Source organism: Cephus cinctus, unplaced genomic scaffold, assembly GCF_000341935.2.
Source record: "Cephus cinctus unplaced genomic scaffold, Ccin1 Ccin1_scaffold0093, whole genome shotgun sequence".
NCBI classification, from domain to species: Eukaryota; Metazoa; Arthropoda; class Insecta; order Hymenoptera; family Cephidae; genus Cephus; species Cephus cinctus.
This window is the reverse complement of record NW_014332832.1, coordinates 20,538-31,015: the sequence shown is the minus strand read 5'-3', so window position 1 is coordinate 31,015 and position 10,478 is coordinate 20,538. Positions and strand designations below refer to the sequence as shown.

The 10,478-nt window shown below is 43.2% G+C and overlaps 3 long non-coding RNA genes across 7 annotated transcripts in view; 2 read left to right on the top strand and 1 right to left on the bottom strand.

Annotated features, from left to right (window-relative positions):
- Nucleotides 1-384: 384 nt before the first annotated feature.
- Nucleotides 385-4,699, top strand: LOC107273994. Of its 3 annotated transcripts, none has more exons than XR_003061733.1 (5): nucleotides 385-704; nucleotides 3,477-3,654; nucleotides 3,848-3,961; nucleotides 4,185-4,492; nucleotides 4,558-4,699. It is a non-coding gene; the product is annotated as an uncharacterized LOC107273994 (long non-coding RNA). The 3 variants fall into 3 exon arrangements; XR_001539386.2 differs by lacking the exon at nucleotides 385-704 and adding an exon at nucleotides 2,666-3,407 and having other exon boundaries at nucleotides 3,477-3,650; XR_003061732.1 differs by lacking the exon at nucleotides 385-704 and adding an exon at nucleotides 2,666-3,407.
- Nucleotides 4,700-6,490: 1,791 nt separating this feature from the next.
- Nucleotides 6,491-7,964, bottom strand: LOC112495334. 3 transcript variants are annotated; one of them, XR_003061736.1, is made up of 4 exons: nucleotides 7,377-7,964; nucleotides 7,029-7,235; nucleotides 6,698-6,888; nucleotides 6,491-6,595 (listed from the first exon to the last, which is right to left on the bottom strand). It is a non-coding gene; the product is annotated as an uncharacterized LOC112495334 (long non-coding RNA). The 3 variants fall into 3 exon arrangements; XR_003061735.1 differs by having other exon boundaries at nucleotides 6,698-6,892; nucleotides 7,029-7,227; XR_003061734.1 differs by having other exon boundaries at nucleotides 7,029-7,227.
- Nucleotides 7,965-8,212: 248 nt separating this feature from the next.
- Nucleotides 8,213-10,478, top strand: part of LOC112495337 — a 2,813-nt gene continuing 547 nt past the window's right edge. Inside the window, exons 1-4 of the long non-coding RNA XR_003061746.1 lie at nucleotides 8,213-8,616; nucleotides 9,116-9,284; nucleotides 9,897-9,960; nucleotides 10,372-10,443. This is a non-coding gene — a long non-coding RNA (uncharacterized LOC112495337). The remainder of the gene's footprint in view (nucleotides 8,617-9,115; nucleotides 9,285-9,896; nucleotides 9,961-10,371; nucleotides 10,444-10,478) is intronic.

Below are 10,478 nucleotides of genomic sequence, written 5' to 3'. Positions count from 1 at the left end.
GGTGGGTGGGTGGGGGGTGGGGGAATCCTTTTCATCCCCTTTGGATTTATCATTTCTGAAAGCAATCGAGAGTAAATACAGAATCGAGAAGACAAGCCGGTTTACATTTGTATTCGCGTTTCCGTTTTGATAGCAGGAGAGAGAAAAAAAGATAATATTGGACTGGGGCAGACACGAAAGAAATAGAATGGCGACGACGCCGGGATTCGGCTTGGAAACTCGCGGCACCGGCAAATACATTTATCTCCTCCTTAAGTGGGCTGCCTCTTTGAACTGAATAAATGCCAACGGAATAAAGGCTCTCGGCTACACACAAATGCAATTACCGGGCGTATTTCTCGAGTGTCCGGCTCGAAGACGCATGGCCCGTTTTACGTCACACAGTTGCTTCTGTTACGTGCCTGGCTGGGCTGTTGGCAGCCTGCTGAAAATTAACGGCTCGGCTCACCGCTCATTCGCGACTATTCGTGCCCCTCGTTAAAAATAACTCTTCCTACTGACTGTAGGGACGAATGAGGTTTCAGGGATGGTATTCCACTTGGCTGTACGGTGCTTGGGCATGGTTGCCTCAAGAACTTGAGCAAGGACCGTGGAGATCTTCAGGGACGAAGCAGACCCAGAAACCAACGTGGATGAGTGACTGAAACGTTCCTGTGAATCGAGATGGACAATTTTCGCGCTAACAGTGAAAAAATTGGTTTGTAGTAAGGTTAGAAAAATTTTGAAAATACACAAAAAATTACACGCCTCATAAACTTTTACGTTCTTTCGTATATATCGTTCGGGTATATTTATTCGTAAATGTCATTGCTACAAGGAGCGTATCTAAATTTAAAGCTCTTTAATTTCAACGATAAAGCACATTTGGGAATCAATTGTCCAAGGGTGTAATGGACCGTGAACCTTGTATCGGTATGCCTTTTATTAACCCTTGGCCAACGGTGGACTTTTAACGATTTATACTGAAGTTTGTAAAAAGCAACATGAAAGTACGACCTTGACGTAAATATATCGTAACGAGGGAAATGGATGCGAGAGAAATACGTATTAGGTAAGGGTGGTAAAATCTACCGTAAGATTTATGACTGCCAATAGCTATATCTTTTATACGGTGACGTAAGAATAGACAGGGAATCCAGGGTATAAACCAATAACAATTCATCCCCTGCTATTTGTGTCAGTAATGATTGCCAGTTTGTAGACCAATGTATGTTGTACACGAACCGCTTATTATATTACTTATTCCATTGTAAAATGGCGAAACGCTCGAGCATACTGGTATAAGGGTCTCATGCCGAGAGCTCGTTCACCATTTCGTTTTATATTACACCTCGAAACGCTCGAATTCGTACGATAAATCACGTGTAATCTAATCCCAGTAATTTGCGAACGAGGCTCCGTACCGTGCGAATTGCACAAATCGCCTATGAAAGTAACACGTAACTGCCCGAAGGGATGCTACCCCCTATGCTGACTTCCGTGACCTCGGGCAGTTACGGGCAGTACCCCCAAACCACGAGCCTACTTTCCGAGAGGTACGAGCCCCTAAGAAGAGCCAAGGGTAGGCGAGAGATTAAGAGGAGGGAGGGACGCCTGAATAATAAAATAATATTAAGGGATGACGATGACGTTACTTTCACCCATTTGCATTAATACGTATAATATTATATGTATGTTTGTAGGGGGAAAAAAAAAGTCAACATCCTCGTCAAGAAGTAAGCGTGACAGGGCATGCCAGGCTTGTGCACTTAAACCGGAAGCCAGCTTAATACCTGCATCCTGTGATTTAATAGTGCTTCCGGTTACACAGCCGACCACTCAATATTTCACTGGAGAGAAATTCTCTCCGTCTCTGTCTTTCGCATTTTCGTGGTATACCCTCTATCTCTCTCCTACGTGTACTCTACTTGATTCTCGTTCACGTATCTATATATATATATATATATATATATATGAGGCGTTCCATAGGTTAGGTATATACAGCAGTATACATAAGTCTATATAGCCAGCTCTCTACTTGATTCTCGTTCACGTATCTAAAATTCTCTCCGTCTCTGTCTTTCGCATTTTCGTGGTATACCCTCTATCTCTCTCCTACGTGTACTCTACTTGATTCTCGTTCACGTATCTATATATATATATATATATATATATGAGGCGTTCCATAGGTTAGGTATATACAGCAGTATACATAAGTCTATATAGCCAGCTGATACATAGAGTAGCCATTGCGTTTGGCTGCTGCCGCGTGGCGCGTGTCCTGGACATCGGTGATACGAGAGGATCCAGCTAGGGGTATGGTTGGTAGTATGAGAGGCTGGGGTTGCGGGCTAATATTTCCAGATTACGCCGGTGGGGGGATGCAATGCGGCGAGCAGAGGCGATAGCCAATATCGTGCTGACCAGCGCAGCTAGGCCACCGATTCGCCGATACCCGGACACTCCGGATACCCTGGACGCCCCCCTCAACACTGTCCTGATAGTAGCCCGATACTCGAATACCACAGCTGCGTAATTAAAAGTGACGCTTTTGTTAACGAAACGCATTCGCCGAGGTACCGCGTTCCGCCGCGCCGCGTCGCTCCGATCGCCAATAGGTAGAAAGCCTCGAAGCAGTTCCGTTCCGGCAGTCCAGCTGATGCCGTACCCATGGCGAAACGTGACTGAGCCTTAGTATTATTGCACCCGGAATTCATATGTATAAACCGTGTCCATGACGGTACGTAGAACGTTGTTTTCTGCAGTATGGCTTTTCTCTACGACACACAAGGGACACGGGAGACTGGATAGAATTTCATTAGAGGCGCAACAACTCGCTACAAACCTTCTCGCGTAACGGCGTCCCATCATTAACGCACTCCTATTATAGGCATAACCGTTTAACTATTTTGCTAATGCTCGACGTTATTCCACTCGGTTGGCAATTCCTAAGAGTTACGAGAAATCGATTCTGGCTCGATGCATATGCCATCGTATAACCTCAAAGTCTCATTATTTATTTTGTTTTTCGTTCACAAACTCATCGGCTTCTCTATTCGGAATTTCCTGGGCTACTTATATGCTCGGCTTTCGCAAGTGAGAAGACAGCTAGCCACCCAGGCCAAGGGCTTCTGGGAGGTTATGGCATGGCTGGATTATAGAGTTGTTTTACTGCCTCGGGGGTTGGACGTAACCTCGCTTCATAACATAACCAAATGAAGCGGGTTTGCTCCCTGGAGAAGGTCTGGGTCGGACCGTGTACCAGAGATGCTCTCATTACAAGGGACAGGATAACTGTCCTAACGCGGCTGGAGCTGTGAAAATTGAGTTTCCGAGAGAGCTCCTGGATTAACCAAGACGAGCGGAAGTCGCCGTTAAAACGGACCCCCGCCTGAATTCTCACTCGAATTCCTCTTACGATTTCAGAGGTGCTCGATTTCTCGATTTCTCAAATCCTCTTTCCTACGTGAATGCCAATGCAATTTGTACATATATAGCGTACGAGTAAGAACCAGTGCCATCCCTCGGGGTATCAAGGGTTGGCGGAATGGATTCTAAAGGGAGGACAACTGAAAGGAAGACTGGAAGAGCATTTCATTCGACGTTACTGGGATGCTGGATGAGCTGCTCCTCTAGGTACACGTTCATCCCAGACATCCTGTCATCTCAGCGTAGGTATACATACGTACATAGATATGCGTAACCAGCATCCCCTGCCAAGATTAAACCAGAAACAAAGAGAAAGCGGTGGAGGAATTTTTTACCGGCTCCGAGGCACTCCGACGTTGCAATATGGCATTTCTCTTTGTTTCCCTTCTCATTCTACTCAGCGTCCCTAACCCCCCTCTTCTCCTTGTCTACTTTTCAGCTTCGAGTTTACAGGCAACGACTTTCAAAAACTGACGTTACCTCTACTACCTACGGCCACTCTTCTGGCTTCTTGGTTTTACTCTTCGTTAACCTCCGTGCAACGAGATAGCGGGTACGTGCAGCATCTCCTGGCGAAATCGTAGATCCATAGTGACGGAATAATCCTTTTTTCATGTAAACAACAGTCTATCCATTTATTCCTGTCTTATTAGTCTATTCTTATATCTACGTTATTTCCTCCTCTTGTATTTTACCTCTAAACTATCATCCAACCGGGTCTACTAGTATATTAAGTCTATTTTCACTTGATACTCTATTCTCGCTAACTATTACAGAATTAACAACGACGCGGTCGTTCTCATAAGCCAGGACGTCTCTAACAGGGTTCTTAACTCGATTATTTCCTACAAGACGCTTAGCAACCTACCCGGGACATCGAAGTCAGCACGAAATTGGTAGACGAGGGGTGTGTCTGATAAATTTAATGACTCCCCAAGGATACGAGCTGGAACCAGGAAGAATCGTCGTATAGAAGTCTCAAGGGAGATAAGAAAAAGACAGGAGAGAAGAAACTAGAATTAAGATCCAGGCTGATGATTACAATGATCAGAACGACGAGACAACTGGATCCATAGCTTACAAGGTATATCTTTGCAACAAAGTATGTAAATTCGTTAGAGTACATTTTACTTTTATGAATTTCCACAGTGCCAAGAGATTCAAAGAAGAATTTTTAACCTCTCAGAGCGAAGCAAACTTGATCCAGTGGTGGAGGAAGACGAGGAAAGCTCGAAGCTCAAGAACCTCAGGATGCGAGTTCGAGAACCTCGTCCCTAGATTTCACGGTGCTGACTATACACTACACCCAGTCCCCTAACTCCCAGAGCCAACCGCGGCTCTTTCATCTGGAAAGCTACACGTCTGTCCTGCGAAACTTGGACTTGAGAATTGAACACGATATTCGCTGGTGCACACGTCCCACGTGCTCGACATTCGTACATGCATTTGGCGACATATATTATTCACCATGAGGAATTGCATCTATAGCTGCACATAGGTATACGTATACGTACGTGCAAAATAAGTGAAATACGTACCGTGCCTTACGATAGAACTGTGGCACTTATACAACTGTATAGAAGTAGACACGCAACGCGTTGAGGTCGCCGAGGGAAACAGCGCTATGCACAATGGACTTGCTCGCCGCAAGAGTGCACTGCTACACCCGGCCCTGGAATTGCATCCAAGTTTAGTATAACTAACTACTCAGACTTCTCGACTTCACCGGAGCGAAAAGCCCTTTCCTATGTTGAAGTACTTTAACTTTGAATTGACCTCTCTAAATATGATATTGCGTGCCGTCTGCACTCATAATACTCGCACTAGCCGTTGACTAGACTGACTCGCTAAATTGAGTTGGTTCTATTGAATTGAAAATATGATTAAGTGATGCACTCGATTTGAAATTCTTTGCTGAACTTTCTTATCGACTTTAGCAATTTTCTTATTTCCTATGAGTTTGTAGATTTGTTAAGTTTGTATACTGAGTTTACATGTAATCCTATTTCGCCATAGGATTAAATTGTATGTCTTATATGTTTTTAAACGTTTGTCTTTCAACGTGACGTATAGTTGTAGCTATTTGTACAAATATTGACTGGTCTGATGGTCGATTGTCGGGTCACCCTACTATCCAGCCCATCAATCTGATGTTCGGGCTTCGTGTTTAGGTGACGTTGAGGTGCTTAATGTGGAATAGGCATCTGGGTTTGACACATAATGGAAATAGAGGATACATTAAAACATTTGAGCAAGGACGCCTCAATTTTCATCCTTTCATCGTGATAATGTCTGTCGGTTATTACGTTACGTCGTTCCGGTGGCTTAAAACGTTTGTGCGCCTAATGGCTCAGCGTGTAGTAACATGGTTGCCATGGAAACCAGATATAAAACACGTTAGATGAATCAGAGCGATTCGTACGAATAACTATTGTTATACTTACTTTATGTTAATCGGTCATCAAATTAACGTTTATTACTGTATACTTGATGGCTCTCCGGTGAGTTCATTTATATTGATTTCAGAACTGCCACAATAGGGTATGATAACGCAGGGATGGTTCGATATGATAGTACCTACTGATGGAGTCCGAATATCATACAAAATTATGAGCCGTCAGCAGAGACAATGCTGTGAAATGAAAATTATTAAGCCGACCAGAGTTATTGAATGTATTAATTATTTAAACGACATCGCTCGCACTGGTTATCGAGCAATTACTTACTCGCGCACGAGTTACTTCGAGTTCAATAATTGGTCACGCTTCGGGACTGATCCGTTCTACTGAGTTAATCGTACAATTTTTTTCATATTTCATAGAGATTTGAATTAATGGGGTTATGCGGCTTCAAGGTGTCTAATGCTTTTATCTAATTATGGATTTAACGTATGTACAATAACGTGTAGCGTGCGTGAAGAATAATGTATGAAAAATTTTTCATAGCATTGACACTAGATTTATTTCAGTGAATAAACAGAGTATTCCCTAGATCCCCTGGATTCCCCAGGTATCGCGTAATGCAGTATTACTGCGGATGTCTGAGCCTGCTAACCAGTAAATATGAGTTTTCACTTAGCAAACCCTCCACTATCCGCCCCTATTTTTGCCCTCCCGTTAATTACGGTTATGCGTCCCAAGGTGCGGCGATATCCAACATCTCCGCTGTACCCTTATTTGGGGCGGTCCTGTTACGAATACGGTTAAATGAGAAAATTTCATTGGCTGCTTCTACGGGAAACGCTAAGAAATTTCAACGTCTATCTACATCTACATATCTACGTAGTTACCTGCCGCCATACAAATGCTTTACCACGAATTGGTATGGAGATGAATCGAGGATACTCAGCAGCAAAGGGAGATCCAAAGTCGAATTAGAAACGAAGCCAAAGGACTTATTGGCTTCGATCCGCAAGACCTTCCCAGCTAAGTCCTCCTCCATCTTAATGGAGAGTCGAGTTATCACTCGAGCGCGACGAAACTACCTCGTAAAGACAGGAAAACGAAAATGCCTTAGTCTGTCACGTATATATATATATGTATATAGATATAATATACAGGAGACATAAAATATTGTGGAATCTCGGCCGTATATTCCACATGTACATATAATACATATACCTATAGCGATTTGGAAAGGGTGGCTTCTACCGGAAGTAATATTTCGAGGAGATTTCCGAGCGACGAGGGACCCGCTGGCAATTAGGCAGGAAGTGGCTGTCACCCTTTTGCTCCCCATGAAACGAGCCGCCCCTGAAGCTGCTGGTCACGCGTCGAGATTATTTTTTGCATCGCCGCCATAAAATTGACCACCATCGACCTGTAAATCTTATTTCATACGAAACATCCTTTATACTGTAGTTATTTATGAACTATCGGAAACCTTTGGTTTTCTTCCTCGACTATCTATTATTTTCTTATAAGGGGGGCAGGAATATTTTTCTTTTAGATGAAATATCGTTAACGCACCTTAGAATCACAATGGCTTTCGAGATTTCCAAGTATAAACGTCCTCATTTCCTTACTGCCTTAGTTCTCCACAATAAGTTTAGAACTGATAAGAAACTCCAATTGCCATTTTGTTCCGCGTAAGATTTCCTATAGCCAAAAAGTCGAAGAGCCAATTACACTTTGCTATACCACGCTCAGTATAAGTGGCACAGTTATACTTATCGTTAAAACAGCATCTTCTTCGGGTACCAGAATTCTCTCATTTCATATATATATATATATACATATAGATGTCTAAGGACTTGATTCAAGTAGCAGTAACGATCGTATCCTCATTAATAGGAATATCAGCCTGAGATAGAAGCCATTTTGTACCTGGAACTTCCTTTGACTGTGTATATATAGGTAACTCATTTCCCTCGAATCCACTTTCAAATATCCTACGATGTGTTCCACTAGACTCGACCACGTTTGGCTACTTATCGAGTTTTCCATTCGACTTTGTTGTTTTTAGCATGAAGATTCTTGGGACGCAGAAAATTTCGACAGGAATTAACCGGAACGAAACGACTTCGATCGACATTTTCGCCTCCATTAGATACTTGGACGGTGGGTGGGAGAATCGTTCAGAGAGTAAAACTTTAACAGTTTCAAACCTTCCTGTACCCTCCTGGTACCACCTCCTGAACACACCGACCCTTGTAACTATAGAGGGACACTAGGATCAGTAGTACCAACGTTCACGAAATTAAAAAAAATGGCGTTTCGCGGGCTCTGCGGAATTCTACTCACGCGCCACCACTTTAATTTCGTACGAACGTCTCCCATTGCACATCCAGTCAAAATACAGTAGTCGATCCTCATGGGTCTACTTCGGGAGTTGAAAATGGCCGATGTTGCCAAGAGTCGTGAGTGCCGATGACGTTGTGGAGGGTATCGGTCTCCGGTATGCAGGCTGTGGATTTTCGAGAGGGTTTTGCCAATGAGGATACCGTGCTGGATAAAAGGGGCAAATTCCCTGAAGATTCGGCTATGGATTTCGCGAGGAGAAAAGCGTATACTTTCCTCACGGGTGCCATTATCTATGATGGAAGCTGTGAAAGGGCCCGTGAAAAAAAAAGAAGTGAGGACGCGGAACGAGTAAGAAAAAACTGGCTGTATAATAAGCCAAGGGATTTTCGTGCTACGTATAAGCCGACCTGCAGACTCCGACGTTAGCAATGCTAACGAGAAATTGCTCAGGTTCATCAAAAGAAAGGTTAGGTTAGGTTACACTCAATTTTATACTGTTAAAGATTGTTGGAAAAAGTCTCGAGCCTCTGTCTTCCTTTGCTTTTTTTTTGTAATGACACTTTTCTTTCTTCATACTTCATCCTCACTGCCACGGTAGGATGACGAGACTACGTGCTTTATCGTTATTGCCTGGGTAATTGAATTAATTGAAAATCGGACCAAAGTAAACCGGCAGTCACTCTCGTTACAGGAGACTGTTTTGATACCGCACGGTATCGAATTAAATCTCAGCTGTTTGAACAGTATGATACTCTGTAAGTAAGGAGCTTCCCTTGGGGACTGGAAACTTTATTTAAACTGTCGAGTCAAATTCGAGACCCTCCTCCTCCTCCTCGCTCCAGACCTTAGCCAGGATTACAAGATTGTCACTGATTGACAATGAAGATAAAAATATTCTTTATCACTCGCTTCTACCTTTTTCTCTCCGGAGAGATTACATGCGTACGTATTTCGATTCGTTTCAGAAATCGAACGAACAAGGAATCAATCGACTCCTTCGAGACAATCGATTCTACTCGTTACGTTCAGTTTACCGTATCACGTTTAAAGCAAACTCGGAAGACTAACGAGAATGCAACTTCTTCCCCAAGGGACGTCAAAACGAGAGAAGCATCCTCTTATACCTTTCGTGAGGTAAGCAGTGACTTCTTCTTACTCCTATTTCCCATCCCTTACCTTCATCCCCATCTCTCTCTATCTCTCTCTCTCTCTCTCTCTCTCTCTCTCTCTCTATCGCTCCCCCTTCTTAACCCACCTATTACTTCTGCCTTTAACCTACCAAGAGGCATCCTAATGATCGACCCCGATGGAAATCGGATCTTCATGGCGAAGTACTATTTCCTCCCTCTTTCGCTACCTCTTTCTTCTCACTCTCTCCCCCGCCCCACTTGTTTCTGCTTGGTTTATTTCCATCTTCTCCTACTCCTCTGCCCCATCATGGTAAATAACTTCTTTTGTAAAGTAATATAATTATGGGTTACGTAGTTTCGCGGATATCCCGCTTCTTTATTCCATTTTTACGGAATTACATCGATACCCTTTTGAATAAGGGGGGTTGCTCACTGTTTGCACTTTGATGTTCGTTGTTCTTCGCTTCTCCCCCTCCCCCCTCCTTGCCGATGTTTATCAAACGTGCCTATATCACACGTAGTATATATATATATATATACATATAGTATAGTCCATACCAAAGTCTGTACTTTTTATATATATTTTTGTATTTTCATTTGATCCTCCGTACGATAGAGGATACAACAGCATGGGGTGAATAAAGGAAGGATATCGCACGTATAACCAACCCCTGGAAAAGGTAGGTCGGTGGGGTAAAGCGAATAATGGCGAAGCCTTGGTGTTAGCCTGCCGCATTGGCACCGCTGTCCATTATGCAAATCCTTTTCCAATGCCGATACCGTGGCTCTCGGCTTACCGATTCTTCCCCGAGTGGTGACTATCGATGTTGATTTCCCCCTGTATCGAGGGGGTAGTAGGCAGCAATAGTATCAGCCAGTATATGGATAAAGGATAGTATTACGGTACCACTATAGAGAAAGATCTTCGCAGTTCTATGACACAGGAATCAAAAGAGGAGTGCCGCAGGAGAATGGGCAACACTAGTGGCTTAATGTAGTATACTACATTGATAAATTCAAGATGGATGAATTCCATCGCTCGTATCGTATAAGTAGGAGAGACTATTGATTCTGTTTTTTGATCTTTCTAGTTTATCGGATTAAACCGGCTGCACCGATATATCACTTGTGCTTAAGCATTATCAAATTATTGGATTAGGCAGGTATGATATACATTTTTTTTTTTTTTTTTTTTTTT